The sequence below is a fragment of the Callithrix jacchus genome, chromosome 1, assembly GCF_049354715.1.
Source record: "Callithrix jacchus isolate 240 chromosome 1, calJac240_pri, whole genome shotgun sequence".
NCBI lineage: Eukaryota > Metazoa > Chordata > Mammalia > Primates > Cebidae > Callithrix > Callithrix jacchus.
The window spans coordinates 52,533,932-52,549,109 of record NC_133502.1 but is presented as its reverse complement, the minus strand read 5'-3'; positions in this window follow the sequence as shown (position 1 = coordinate 52,549,109).

The window sequence follows — 15,178 nt, the reverse complement described above, 5'->3', positions numbered from 1 at the left end:
TTCTTTCTGGTTTATTCTTAGCAAACTGACACAAGAGCAGAAAACCATGCCCCACATATTCTCACTTAAAAGTGGGTGTTGAACAATGAGAAGACATGGACACAGGAAGGAGAACATCATACACTGGGGTCTGTCAGGGTGTGGGGGTGCTAGGGGAGAGATACCAGGGATTGGGGGTTTGGTGAGGGATAACATTAGGAGAAATCCATAATGTAGGTGTCAAGGGGATGGATGTAGCAAACCACCATGGCATGTGTATACCTATGTAACAGTCCTGTGTGACCTGCACACATACCCCAGAACTTAAAGTATAATAAAAAAAATAAACAAAAACATGACACATACTTTAACATGTCAATTTTTTCTCTTTCAATGTGAAAATGTATGCACTATGAGGTTTGGGAAATATTGTTTATTTTGCCATCCCAAGCAATACATGGTTTTGAACAAGGATTTCTTGAATAAATAAACAAATATTTATTGAACAAATAAATGACGGACAGATTTAACTGTTCCTAATCACTAGGACCATCTGGATTAATGTGGATAAATGAAAAACATCATAAAGGGAAGAATGCTGCCTAGTGTGACCAGAGCACTGCAAAAGTCATATACCTTACCACATTCTGCCCCCATGTAGAATTAAAGCAAAATCATTTTCTAAAAAGGAGAGACATCTTAACTAACATAGGTTAAATTTGAAATTGATGTGGAAGAAAAGCACATACATATAAGATTGTGAGACAGAACCCATGTTTTAAAGAAAAAAAAAAACAGTTACCTTTATTGTACGCCTGAGTTTCATAGTTTCACTGTATCATATTGGCTATATATGGGGCTCATTTCTGATTACCAAAAGCCTTATGCAATTTGCATAACTATATTGTGGAGATATTTAAAATCCCAAGGCTAAAACTAAAGGGTTATTATCCTAAGAGCGTGTCTGTCAATGTTTGCTAGACTCGTGACCCCTTGGTGATATTGCTGGTCAGAGAAGTTACTTTCAGAGTTTATTGCTTTTTTTCTGAAACATAGATTCTGATATCACTAGCTCTAAATGTCTAGTTACTCTAGACTGTTTTAAATTTTCTGTCAAGATAGGCGACAAAAGGAGATAGAGGAATAGAATGCCATTTTTGTAGTGTACCTCTGCCTCCTGGGTTCAAGTAATTCTCCTGTCTCAGCCTCCCAAGCAACTAAGATTACAGGTATGTGCCATCCCACCACTCCTGGCTAATTTTTATATTTTTAGTAGAGATTGGTTTTTGCCATGCTGGCTAGGCTGGTCTCAAACTCCTGACCTCAGATGATCTGCCCAGCTTGGCCTCCCAAAGTGCTGGGATTACAGGCGTGAGCTATGGCATCTGGCTAAATTTTATATTTTTAGTAGAGATGGGATGTTGCCAGACTGGCCAGACTGATTTTGAACTCCTGACCTCAAGTGCTTTGCCTGCCTCAGCCTCCCAAAGTGCTAAGATTACCAGTGTAAGCCATGGTGCCTGGCCTTGCCTTTAGTCCATTCTATGATGTTAGTTCTCCTATATTGATCAGAGAGTGTGACTTTCTTTTGTTTTTATGTTTTCTTTATTTTTTTATTTTTATTTTTCATTTTACTGTAAGTTCTGGGGTACATGTGCAGATCTTGCAGGATTGTTGCTTAAGTGTACACATGCCATGGTGGTTTGCGGCATCCACCCCCTTGTCACCTACATTAGTTATTTCTCCCAGTGTATCTCCCCTAGCCCTTCCATACCCCAACGGGCCCTGGTGTGTGATGTTCCCCTTCCTGGGTCCATGTGTTCTCATTGTTCAACACCCACTTATGAGTGAGAACATACAGCGTTTGGTTTTCTGTTCTTGTGTCAGTTTGCTGAGAAAGATGGTTTTCAGATTCATCCATGTCCCTGCAAAGGACATGAACTCATCCTTATTTACGGCTGCATAATATTCCATGGTATATATGTGCCTCATTTTCTTTATCCAGTCTATCATTGATAGGCATTTGTGTTGGTTCCAAGTCTTTGCTATTGTAAACAGTGCCACAGTGAACATACATGTGCATGTGTCTTTATAACAGAATGATTTACAATCCTTTGGGTATATACCCAATAATGGGATTGCTGGATCAAATGGAATTTCTATTTCCAGATCCTTGAGCAATCGCTACACTGTCTTCCACAATTGTTGAACTAATTTACACTCCCACAACAGTGTAAAAGTGTTCCTATTTCTCTGCATCCTTTCCAGCATCTGTTATCTACAGATTTTTAAATGATTGCCATTCTAACTGGTGTGAGATGGTATTTCAATGCGGTTTTATTTGCATTTCTCTAATGACCAGTGATAATGAGGATTTTTTCATGTCTGTTGGCTGCATAAATGTCTTGTCTTGAGAAGTGTCTGTTCATATCCTTCACCTACTTTTTGATGGGTTTGGTTTTTTTCTTGTATATTTGTTTTAGTTCTTTGTAGATTCTGAATATTAGCCCTTTGTCAGAAGGGTAGATTGCAAATTTTTTTCCCCATTCTGTTGGTTGCTGGTTCACTCTAATGATTGTTTCTTTTGCTGTGCAGAGAAGCTCTTTAGTTTAATTAGATCCTTTTGTCTATTTTAGCTTTTGTTGCCAATGCTTTTGGCATTTTAGACATGAGGTCCTTGTCTATGCCTATGTTCTGAATGGTATTGCCTAGGTTTTCATCTAGGGTTTTTATAGTGTTAGGTCTTATGTTTAAATCTTTAATCCATTTGGAGTTAATTTTTGTATAACGTGTAAGGAAGAGGTCCAGTTTCAGCTTTCTGCATATGGCTAGCCAGTTTTCTTGACATCATATATTAAACAGGAAATCCTTTCCCCATTGCTTGGTTTTGTCAGGTTTGTCAAAGATTAGGTGGTTGTTGGTGTATGGCTGTGCAAATATTTACATCTCAAAGGGACAGAGAAAGAATTTATGGTTTCAAGTGTTCTAAATCAAATGCTGTACAAAAAGGAAGGTCAGTGGCCTAGATTAGAAATAAGCCTGTATAAAATTTTGTGAAGCTGAGGGGAAAAAGTACCAAGGTCCTCTTGGTCAGGACTGCTATGTACAGAAGCATCAGATCATCCCTAAAGGCAGATCAATCCTGCCAGCCTAGCAAACCAGCATGCCTTTATTATCTTGTGGTTTGTAATTGACTGAGAACCATATGCTATAAATATTTTATTTTGTTTTTTCATAGCACTGACATCTCAAGATGACAACTTTTGGATTCTCAACATTTGAAGATAGTCTTTGTTGATTTTTTTGGCCATATGACACACTTTTTAGTAACTCAATGGGATACGAAACTAATAACTGAATTGCAATAGTGATGACCCCAACCTATTAACTCCAGCCTTCAATAACAGCAGGGATATGCAAGTATATAGAGAAGAAAAATATAATTGTCCTCAGTAATTTTTCTTCTCACTAAGCATAGTCCTTGTTGGAAAGGACATAGTCAAAATAATCTTTATAATTGATTTTAAGAAATTTTCTGTGGTAGTCCTACATTTTTTTATTAGTATGAACCTTTGTTTTAAAATGTTTTGGAAATATTATTGTGTGTGTGTATATATATATAATGTAAATAATGATGATTTTTATATACATATAGATAGTAAAAAAATGTTTTTAGAAAAAATCCTGAAGAGAGTATAATATTATTAGTTTTATATTGAATTATTTTGTATTTTGGAGGCATCTCATTAAGGCTATCTTCATAATTCATTTCGAGAAATTGTGTCTATGGTTCTACATTTTTTCAGCTTGAACCTATTTTATATATAGACATCTTTCCTCCGTGTATGGCCCAGAATTCCACAAGGTGGCTCTGTGCATCAGTGTCAGAGCTGATAGTGATTCCAGTACCCATCTAAGTTTGTCATTTGTTTACAGCATTTATTTCTCACAGGAGAATAAAGCCAAATTTTTTAAATCAAGTTAGAAGACATCATTTGATAATTACATTGCTTTTTAATGTGTCTGAATCTTAGAACCTTGAATTGGGAAAGATTGTCAGTGACTGAATTAGACTGATAATACCTTTAAAAAAATCCTAACAATCGTATAGTACTTATTATGTGTGATACATTAACTCATTTATTCTTCACAATATCACTAAAGAAAATATAAATATTATTGTTATAAGAAAACTGTGCCATAGTACATTAAGCAATTTACCTAAAATCGTAAATTAGTATTTGACGAGTTTTGATCCCAAGCTGTCTGATTTAGATTTTATAATCAAAAATTCATAAACTGTTCTGCATCTCCTAAAATAAAACTGCTAAGAGAGCCATACATAAAATTTAATTTTAAATATAACTTGAAATATGTCATTTTCCTGAGTGTCTGTCTGCTCTAATACTTAGTATCAGAATCGAATGTTGATACAACTTATTTTATTTTATGTAACAAATTATAAAAAAGACACAGATTGTGTGCATTTAATCATCATCCTAATATTTTACCATTAACATGTTCATTAAAATGAACATAAAATGCAGTTAGACATTGTGTAAGTTTTGTTTCAAATACAATTATGTAAAAATTCTATGTAACACAAATTAATTTTAATTTTACATGTTTTCTTTCTGCTGATTTAATTTTGGGGAAGGGACCAATATTTTACAAATAATAAAACAGAAATGCCTAACACCAGTTAATACTCTAAATCCACTTTTGAAAATTCCAAAATTTCATTTAAAAATATTCTAAGATCTATATCTATGTATGTATGTATGTATATATGTATCTATCTATCTATCTATCTATCTATCTATCTATCAATCAATCTATGCTACTCATCTTGTGATAATCACTTCACAGTTCATACCTATACAAACCATCACATTCTCAGTCTTAAATATGTACATTTTATTTTTTAATTCTATCTCAATAAAGCTGATGTATATATTTGCAAAACCAAGAAGAAAAAGCATACAAAAAGGTATTTGTACAAATATGTTGTACTTTAAAAATCAGTGAGGAAATCACATTTTAAAAGGTATATAATTTATGAAAATAATTTTTTAAAATTGAGTTGAAATATGCCCAGGCATCTTTGAAAATATAATTCTACATATTATAAAATATTTTATTTTAAAAAACAGTATGTGGTTTGATTTTTTCTCTAGTTATTTTGCATCTGATGCACAATACTAAATGCTCCATTTATTGGCATATCCTGTGTATGTGTTTGTATGTATAAAGGTGACATATTGCTTCTTTATTTTAGGACTTCTGGATTAATGTGCAACCAACTAGTCTTGAATTTAAGGGTCAGAGTTTTCTGGTGCCTTTCTTAACATTGCCTAGGAGGATTCTTATAGCAGAGATTTCACATTCAATCACAATATTCCCTGGGGGCATTTGTCATGGTTTTGGCAGGTTAGTTAAATAGTTGTTTAAAACCAGGGTTAAGGTCAATAAGAACAAGTCTGAAGTAGCTAAATTAAAAGCAAAATTTCAGTTATAATGTTACTTATAGTGGAATGACTAGTTAAGTTCAAATAGAGTAGAATCACATCTGTCAGGTTATAGATTTACAAAAGCGTATTTTGACTCTATGGTAATAGGCAATTTAAATCAAAAACCTATTTTTGTACAAGGTTTCCTCAGAACCTGTGAGAATCTTCTATCTTCCTATTACATATATTATGTTTTGAGTAGGATTGATTAAAAAAAAACTAAATCAGAATCAAAACCAAAATGCAAAGGAAAATTAGAGGAGTACATGATAAACGAAAACTATGAATCAATTCAAAGTGACTTTTTATTAATTTATGAGTGCAGAAGTATTAGTCCTTCATTTCTGACTAGCAATTCTTAGCAACAAGTAGAATCTAATTAATCATTCATTTTGCATTATTAAATATGTATTAACTTCTGTGCTAAGATTATGTAATAGTCCCTATGGTCACAAAGTATAATCTACTTAAGTCATTTAGTAGTTGGAAGAAAAATCATTGTGCTCTTACAAAATACTATCATAGGGAAATCTGAGAGACTAACTTAAATATACAAATAAATAAATACATTTATTGATATAGTCTTACATATTTTGAAGAAAATTTGAGTATAGAGATATTACTTATAGGTTTTGGTGGGATGGGCAGCATTGGATATAGTGCTTAAAGAAGGTCTTTCTAAAGAGCTAATATTATTTCTAAAATTTAAATGTTGAGAAATAGCCAGACATTGGAAGACAAGAGATTCAGACAGAAAGATTATCTAGGGCAAAGGCAAGGATGAATGACAAGAATGTTTAAAGAGAAGAGGAAAGAGCAATGTGAAAATGATAGTGTATGAGTCACCAGCAAATGTGATAAGTATGCTACGGGGCGTGCCTCAGTTGCCTGTATATACTAAGTAGAAGATAGGTATAACTTTTCTACTCAGGAATACTTGAATTGATAATGTATAACAGTCAATGACAAAGCAGGGTGCAAACATTTTTGCTAAAGTGTCAGATAGTAAAAGTTTTAAGTTTTGTTGGCCAAAAGGCAAAATTGAGGATATCATATATCTGCTTATACAGCAAACAAGAAAACATATTTCCAGATTTCTTATTGACAAAAATAAAAATATAATAATTAAGTAGGCTTATTTTATGATATGGGTCTACCAATGAAAACCATTGAATTCGTTACTGGGAAATGGTCTTTGGCTTAATTGAGATTCAAAGTTTATTTTATCTATCATCAAAATTCATTGCAGATGCTCATCTGTTAATACTCACCTATAATTAAGTTTTATGTATTTTATCTTTGATATTGTTTTTAACACAGAGATACTGCCAAATATTAATATCATTTTATAAGCATATTATTTTAATTGAGCATATAAAACATTTAGAAGATATTCTACTAGATTCGTCTCTTGATATTTGCCATTTAGCATATCATTATATCATTACATTGCAGATTAGTCACTTCCAGTTAGGTTAGGTAGGAGCTTGGCAACTGTATAATTACACCCATTTTGAAATATTAAACTTTCTTTTATAGCTGCATCAATTTTCAAATACCAGTTCTGAAACTGTAGTTTGAACTCAGAGAAAATATACCTTACTGCAAATTTGCATGAGAATGAAAAAAACACCTTTTTTTTATAACTTATGAAAGCACAGACATAATATACAGCAGATTGGCATTTTGTTAAATGATTTATTGTTTAGTTGTTGAAATGGCATTATAGCAGTCAACAATTTTCATGTAAGCATGATTTTGCTTTGCAGTGTTTGAATTAAATCATTTGTAATTATCTACAAATGTTTACACTAAAAGCTAATTTCAAAGCCTTCCAATGTAGAGATTGGGGTGATTCTTCTTTAGAATAATTTTATTCTTGCCAATCTGCCCAAATAATTAGTATAAAATGTTACCACTGCTAAATTATCTAATCCTTATGCAGGTAGGTTAGGATTCTCCAATTTTTTATAAAATATTTATAAAATTGGCAATGGTCACATCTACAAGAATGAATGAAGTTCCCATGATATATTCAAACATTTTCTTCAAATATATGAAGAATGACAACAGAGTTTATATATCTTGGATTTTCAAATACTATAAATTTTTCCAACTATGTACTTTTTGACTACACATATATTTTTACCACCACTATTTGTAAACCATCTTTGCAAATTCCATTTCTGTATGTGCAAAATTAGTTTTAACTTGATGCACTTGAAAAAATTTAAGTGAGAATATTTTCACTTGATTTTTTTCCTTGCTGCCTATAAAGAAAAAGTAAGTCTTCAAATACTTCAAACTAGTCATTGATCTACTAAAAAATCAATCACGATTGAATAGTGTTAATAATATCTCTCAACTCATCAAGAACCAAGGACCACCACCCTATGTACTATGCTTTACTTTTATTTATGATATAATATTCTGCTCTAAATTTCATCTTGAATGAATTTGATAGTTATTCTTCTATAGTTTGCATATATCACACTACTTTGTTTTTCAACATTGAAATTTCAATTATATCTGGAAAATAAGACTTACCTATGGGGTTAAGGGACTTATGTATTGTGAGTTAAGAAAGTGATTTTTTTAAAATCCACATTCTTAAAATCTAGGGCAAGTTCCTGTGCTTTTAATTTGGCCATTTCATTCTTTCATATGGGACTTTGTAGATGGGCAAGTGATTCAATGGATTAGAAATACTTTGAATTTTATTAGTGACTATAGACATTGTATATAATATTTCGATTGTTTCTTTTTTGTTGTTTTTCTGGCACAGAGACTTGCTCTGTCACCAGGCTGGAGTGCAGTGGTACAATCTCGCCTCACTGAAACCTCCACCTCCCAGGTCCAAGTGATTCTCTTACCTCAGTGTCCTGAGTAGCTAGAAGTAGAGGCACGCTCCATAACACCCAGCTAATTATTTCTTAGCAGAGACAGGATTTCACCATGCTGACAAGGATGATCTCAATATTCTGACCTAGTGATCCTCCCGCCTCAGCCTTCCAGAGTGCTGGGATTACAGGTGTGAGCCACTGCGCCCGGCCTATATACGAGATTTTTGAGAGAATCTCTATTGTTTTTTAGATCTTTTTGAGAAACCGTCCTTGGCACTAATGTAAATTTCATGGAACCCATGGAGCCAGAATATTTGTTTCTCTTGGTCAGTATGACATTACCTGATCCACAAAGTATAAAGACAGGCATTACTAGCAGTCCTTCATCATCAAGTCCACTTAGAGACCCTAACATAGTCTCTCAGAGTAAATTGACTGTAATTTTTTTAAGGGAAAGGAAAAAATGTTCTAGCATGGCTTCTGTTTTGCTCTGAAGAGTGTACTTATTCCAAAAAGGAATGTAACTAAAGTAGAATACGAAAATAAATATTTCCCATGGAGAAATTTTATATTGAACATCTTCACTGCTCACTTTGCCATACAGGAGTGATGTCACAAGGTTAGGATCTATACCAATAAATAAGCAATGGCAAATAAACGCACTGGGTCCATGTGACATTCACAGATAATAGCCTAAGATTCATTTTTTTATACAAGCACACAATGTGTAATAATCAAATCTGGCTAATAAGAATATCCATAACCTCAAATATTTATTATTTCTTCATTTTAGACAGAATGTGGCATATATATATATATATATATATATGCAATGAAATATTCTGCCATATAAAATAATAAAATCCTCTCATTTGCAATAGCTTGAATGAGACTAGAGGACATTATGTTTAGCGAATTAAGCCAGCACAGAAAGACAAATATGACACACTTCCACTCATATGTGGGAGATAAAAAACAGATCTCCTGGACATAAAAGATAACAAAGTTTCATACACTGAGGTTACCATAATGGCATGATCATAACGAACTTTGTTTAAGCCATCAAGTGACCAGAGAAACCAGTCGTTTGAGAGAGATTAAATACTGGCACATAGAAATGGAGAAGTAAGAGTCTACAGAGAGAAAGAAAGAGATGAGGAGAAAGAGAAAAGCTTCCCAGAGACTTTCTAGCTCAAAATAGACTTTAATATATGTCATATTTCCAAGTAGTTTCTTTCATGTCCTTATTGTCAACCCCATTTTATTTAGGGTTTAGTTATTTTTCTGTATGCTGAAAATTAATAATTCAATTTTAAGGAACATATCTTTTAATAGTAGAAGCATTACTGAATTTCTGTCTCTTTCTCTTTCTGTCTCTCTCTTCTTAGTTCTCTCCCTCCCTCTCTCTTTCCTCCATCTCCTCTGTGTTCCCCCATTCTCTCTTTCTGAAATTAGCAATACCAACTATATTGACCAGTACCGAAGCTTTACTTTGGCACATGACTAAAAATAGAGTTCTAGATTCTTAATTGTATAATGCAGTAAATAATAGTGGGTATACACTGTTGCATTAAATATCTCTTTAACTTATGCTTCATGATTTTGCTATGTGAATATATTATAATTTAGAAACACAGATGAGAAGGACCACTTGTAGTAACTAAAGCATGAATAAATTAATTTAAAAGTAAGAAATATTTATATAAACTTTAAATGAACAAGCTAACAAGTGGGGCTAATTTTAAAATTTTCTAAGCTACTTTGAACTTTACAAATGAGATAGTGAAATATTTATTTTCAAGTGTCTGTATAATATATGCCAATGCTTTGTTTTGCTCTTTTGATACTGGTTCCTTTACAATAATAGTATTGTCTGGCCCAAGTTATAAGATCTCAGAGATACTACTGTGGTGTTTGAGGGGGTGTATCTGAAAAAATCTGTGTAGTCCAAATGTTATCATTTTATTCACAGTTCTTGGCTCTTAGAAATAAAACATATTAATCACAGTCTCCAATGTGCTACGTAATTCCTATGAGAATATTCCAAAAAGAAATCAGTTCTTTACTAATTTTCTCTTTTCTCACTGTAAGTTGTTTAGTATGCAATGGAGAAGACATTGGTTTCAAATAGAACCCTCATTAAATTTCGATAGTGTCCTACAAATATTTATTTTTAATACTTAGAATGTAAAATAATAAGTCACTTTCTTTTTATTTCCAATAAAAATATTTATTTCCTTTCTATGATGATGGCCTGTATTCATTTGATATTTTCATTTTGTTAACTTGCCCAAAAATGGAGATTTAACTTTTTTTTAAAAAAAATACTACATTATTCTAAAGCATAAGCTCAGCTAGCCATTTTGATGATAAATATATTATATTGCATTGGGCATTCTTGTTGTTTTTGTTGTTCCATCTATTTTGAGACAATAAGCCTTAGTTTTTCACATATGCCAAGACAAAACAAGTAAAAATGTGTGTGTCTTAGTTCATTCAGTGTTGCTATAGAGAGCTACCTTAAGCTGAGTAATTTATAAAGAAAAAATGTTTACTTGGCTTGTGATTTTGGTGTCTTAAACAATTCAAGATTGGGTGTGTATCTGGCAAGAGCCACAGGCTGCTTCCACTCATGGCAAAAGGTGAAGGGGAGCTAGAGTGTGCAGAGATCACATGGTAAGAGAAGAAGCAAGAGAGGGAGAAGGGAGGTGCCAGGCTCTTTTTAACAACCAGCTCTCAGGAGAACTAATAGAGGGAGAAGTACTCTGTTCTAGAATGGCACCAAGATATTCATAAGTGATCTGTCCCCATGACCCCAACACCTCCCATTAAGCTCTGCTTTCAACATTAGGGATCAAATTTAAGCATACAACTTAGGGAAGCATCTAAACTTGTAGAAATGTGGTTTCCTTTTTTTTTTTTTTTCCTAAAATAAATGTCCATGTTAAGAAAAAAATTAAAAAGAGAGAATGCTGTTGTTATTAAATTCTTAGAAATATTCTTATCTTGAGGCCTTCCAATTACAGTATGCTTCAAATTATGTAGGAAGTGGAAAATCTCAGATGAATTAAGAATGGTCATATTATTCATTAATTCAGTTACTTATTCATTCATCTAGCAAATTGTTGCCTAATATTTATTATGTCCTAAGAAACAGTAAACATTGGAGAAAGAGTTTATTATATATTGGCACATAGAATACATAGTATCTGTGTATTTTATTGCTATATTTATGTTTGAGGTAAGAAACTATCCATAGAGCTGTATAACTACAGGGAAAAAAATAAGATATCCATGGAGCTATTTAACTATAGAAAAATAGTTCATTTAATATGAATAGTAGAGATAGTTCATTTAATATGATAAATAAGGATGTTTTAGAGAATTGTAGAACATAAAAACAGAAGTCATATTTATAAAATATTATTTTTCTCTTAATGGAAATTGAGAAGGTAAAGAGATTTGAAAAAATGCCTATTAGCACTAGGAGCTATTAATAATATTTTTAGACATCTAAAACACAATCAAAGCAATGTTTTCACAGTTTTATCAGTGATTTATTTCAAAGTCAAATATAGGCTCCTCCAAAGTTTATGTGTTTGAAACTTAATTCCCAATGTGGAAGTGCTGGGACGTAGAACATATAAGTGACTAGGCCATGACAGTTCTGTCCTCATAAGTGGATTAATGGTCTTATAATAAGAGTGAGTTTGTTATTGCAGGAGTCCATTGTTTAGAAAAATAATGCAAGATTTACCCCCCCCCGCCTTGTTTTCTCTCTTTACCTTACCTTTCTTTTCTCCTTTTTATTTTTTTGTTTTTATTTATGTATTTATTTATTTTTGAGATGCAGCCTCGCTCTGTTACTCAGGCTGGAGTGCAGTGGCTTGATCTCAGTTCACTGCAACCTCCCAGGTTAAAGTGATTCTCCTGCCTTAGCCTCCATAGTAGCTGGGATTACAGACATGTGTCAGCACGCCCAGCTAATTTTTGTGTTTTTAGTAGAGATGGGGTTTCACCATGTTGGCCAGGATAGTATCTATCTCTTGACCCTTTGAGCCGCCTGCCTCACCCTCCCAAAGTGCTGGGATTACTCACTGCACCTGGCATTCTTCACCCTTTTGTTTTCTGCCATGGGATTATGCAACAAGAATGCCCTTGAAAGCTTTACCAGGTTTTCATCTTGGACTTCCTGATCTCTAGAATGGTGAGGAATACATTTCTGTGCTTTACAACTTACCTAGTCTCAGGTATTCCGTTATAGCAGCAAAAAATGAAAATATGCATAGACAATGATAAATAATTACAAATGTTTTGAAAGCTGTTTCTTTGTTAATTTTTTGGACAAAGATCATCTATGCTACCTATGCCATCACACACAAAAAAATCACAGATCGATTATGAAACAGTTGTGGAACATTACTTCAGAGGACATAAATCTTAGAATTTTTGGCTAATTACAACTAGTCTGGTTTTCCAAATTAGGATACTTTAATGACTTTTAGTGTATTACATTAACTTAGAGAAGCTATAACATGTTTCAATATTATATAAAAGTGTGCAATTTGAAAAAATGCTAAACAGGATAAAATGCTATAGTGTTTTTCAAATAATTATCTGTTTCTTACCAGGGCCATATAGCTTCATCACAGTAATCCCTAGCCCAAAATAAATAGCCAGTGAGTCACTAAGAAAAGCTGGAGTACTAAGGCTGCTTATTGGGAGATGATCAATGTATCAACAAGAACTTCTTATCTTGTTGAAAGTCATTGACATTTAATGAGATATGACATAATGATATTGCACCAAATATCATAAAATTTGACAGATTAATCTGGGAATTTGGCATCTTAGTAATGATGACTTTTTTTATCCCATCTGTTCTAATTAACATATATTGTATAATGCAAATTTATACATACTGCTTTATCTGCCTTTCACAAGTTTCAAGAAGTGATATTTACATACTGAGTTCTAAGGAATTTTATTTGTATTATTTTTGTATGAGATCATTAGATTTTTATGTCCATAGGGTCTTTTATATTATTTTGTTGTTGTTACTAATATCTAGAGTGATTACAATATGGTCAAAAATTAAGGCCTATGACACTAAGTTTTTAATAAGATATGACCTGGCACATGACTACTTATCCAAATACATCATGGGGTTTTGAAACCATGTATATGCTTTAGTTTGGAAGGGCTGTAATATGGTTTGGCTCTGTGTCTCCACCCAAATCTCATCTTGAACTGTATCCCCATGTGTTGAGGGGGAGCATTTCTAAGCCATCCTATGTCTCTAATATTTGTTCAATTTTTAAATACATTTTTTTTGCATATAGAAATTCAAAACAAAATTTCTATTTTTTTTTTGCATATAGCAATTCAAAACCAAATTCAACAGGTTCCTAAGTTGTTAATAAGATACGACCTACAGTAGATTTATCCTCTTCATTCTCTAAGTGAAATACATGGTGTCTGTCAACTTCAGTCTTTCCAAATCCCCTCTTTCTGATTCCCCGTGCCGCCAGAATGCCTCTAGTAGTTTTATATACTTGAGCTTAAATATTTTCAGAGCAAGGAGGTCTTTCTAAAATGAATAAAATAAAAATATGCAGCACACTACTGTGTGATAATACAAATGGTTAATATATGTAACAATAACTCTTGCAACACCAGTGTAATCCACAGGAAAATTATTAATCATTTGGAATAGTAGAGAATGCAAAGGATTGGTGAAAACAGTGTCCCAGTTATCAGTCCTCAGAACACATTTAGTCTTCTACAAGGGCCCACCAAACCAAACAAAATGTGGGAATGTTCTTTGGATATTCTTAGTGTTATCAGTGTGGAATTTAGGTAAGGCTGAATTTTCAAAGAAATAGATTGGAGTCTAACAAATACTTTTTTTTTTTTTGGTAATTGTTTGTATTTACCTATTTTTACTCCAAGAATCATAAACCCTAAAAAAATCCCCCAAAAACCAAAAAAGGCTTCAACTGATTTCTAGGTGAGTTTAATTTCTAGGGCCAGTTTAATTCAGAGGTGAATACAATCATTTATGTGAGTTGCTTAAATACACAAACACACACACACACACACACACAGAAATTATCTTCTTTTTAAAGTTTAGTACTTTACATTATGAGTCTTCTGTTTGCATTGTGAAAAACACTTTTTTATTTCTGTTGCCTAGATCACCATGAAATTTTGTGTAAATAAAATATTTAGAGGAAAGAATGACATACTGTCTACCTACATAAGTGAATATAGATGGAAGAATATAAATATATACACAAATGAAAGTTATTTCCCAGGGCAGAGCAAAGTAAACCTTGTGAGGTTTCCTGAGAGCATTTGGATATACTGTGCACCTGAAGGTAAGTAAAGGGTAGATGGTTGCATAGCGTCCCGTTCTTAAGAAAGCTACCATGTTCACAATAATTGCAAATGTTAAATCTGAATACTGAGCCAAACTAAAATACATTCCATTTATAACTGTTGCAGTTATAAGTGCTTATTATAGTTGATATTTTGGCCAACAAAATATTTGCATGGGAACATAAATATTAATTGTATGTTCCAGAAGAAACATGCTTAAATTTGGTGAACAATTATTTAAGATTAAAGATGTTAAAATATTTTCCTATGTCACAGAAAGGGAAGAACTGAAAAGTTTGTTTATTTTTTCTGATATGTAAAGAGCTTAGAACCATGTTTGGCACCATGGAAATATGAAAAAATAGTATCTATGTTTAAAAATTTTCCAAAAATATTAATTATTTTTATGTATTTTGTTCTTTCATATAGAGTAATGACTGTATGCAATTTCTCCTACTAAGAACA